Raw genomic sequence first — 1257 nt, forward strand, 5'->3', positions numbered from 1 at the left:
ATCTCAAAAAATTAGAATACATCATAAGACCAATAAAAAAAACATTTTTAGTGAATTGTTGGCCTTCTGGAAAGTATGTTCATTTACTGTATATGTACTCAATACTTGGTAGGGGCTCCTTTTGCTTTAATTACTGCCTCAATTCGGCGTGGCATGGAGGTGTTCAGTTTGTGGCACTGCTGAGGTGGTATGGAAGCCCAGGTTTCTTTGACAGTGGCCTTCAGCTCATCTGCATTTTTTGGTCTCTTGTTTCTCATTTTCCTCTTGACAATACCCCATAGATTCTCTATGGGGTTCAGGTCTGGTGAGTTTGCTGGCCAGTCAAGCACACCAACACCATGGTCATTTAACCAACTTTTGGTGCTTTTGGCAGTGTGGGCAGGTGCCAAATCCTGCTGGAAAATGAAATCAGCATCTTTAAAAAGCTGGTCAGCAGAAGGAAGCATGAAGTGCTCCAAAATTTCTTGGTAAATGGGTGCAGTGACTTTGGTTTTCAAAAAACACAATGGACCAACACCAGCAGATGACATTGCACCCCAAATCATCACAGACTGTGGAAACTTAACACTGGACTTCAAGCAACTTGGGCTATGAGCTTCTCCACCCTTCCTCCAGACTCTAGGACCTTGGTTTCCAAATGAAATACAAAACTTGCTCTCATCTGAAAAGAGGACTTTGGACCACTGGGCAACAGTCCAGTTCTTCTTCTCCTTAGCCCAGGTAAGACGCCTCTGACGTTGTCTGTGGTTCAGGAGTGGCTTAACAAGAGGAATATGACAACTGTAGCCAAATTCCTTGACACGTCTGTGTGTCAGTCCATTCCTTGTGAAATTCACCCAAATTCTTGAATCGATTTTGCTTGACAATCATAAGGCTGCGGTTCTCTCGGTTGGTTGTGCATCTTTTTCTTCCACACTTTTTCCTTCCACTCAACTTTCTGTTAACATGCTTGGATACAGCACTCTGTGAACAGCCAGCTTCTTTGGCAATGAATGTTTGTGGCTTACCCTCCTTGTGAAGGGTGTCAATGATTGTCTTCTGGACAACTGTCAGATCAGCAGTCTTCCCCATGATTGTGTAGCCTAGTGAACCAAACTGAGAGACCATTTTGAAGGCTCAGGAAACCTTTGCAGGTGTTTTGAGTTGATTAGCTGACTGGCATGTCACCATATTCTAATTTTTTGAGATAGTGAATTGGTGGGTTTTTGTTAAATGTGAGCCAAAATCATCACAATTAAAAGAACCAAAGACTTAAAC

The sequence above is a fragment of the Myxocyprinus asiaticus genome, chromosome 8 (genome assembly GCF_019703515.2).
Source record: "Myxocyprinus asiaticus isolate MX2 ecotype Aquarium Trade chromosome 8, UBuf_Myxa_2, whole genome shotgun sequence".
In the NCBI taxonomy this organism is placed as follows: Eukaryota; Metazoa; Chordata; class Actinopteri; order Cypriniformes; family Catostomidae; genus Myxocyprinus; species Myxocyprinus asiaticus.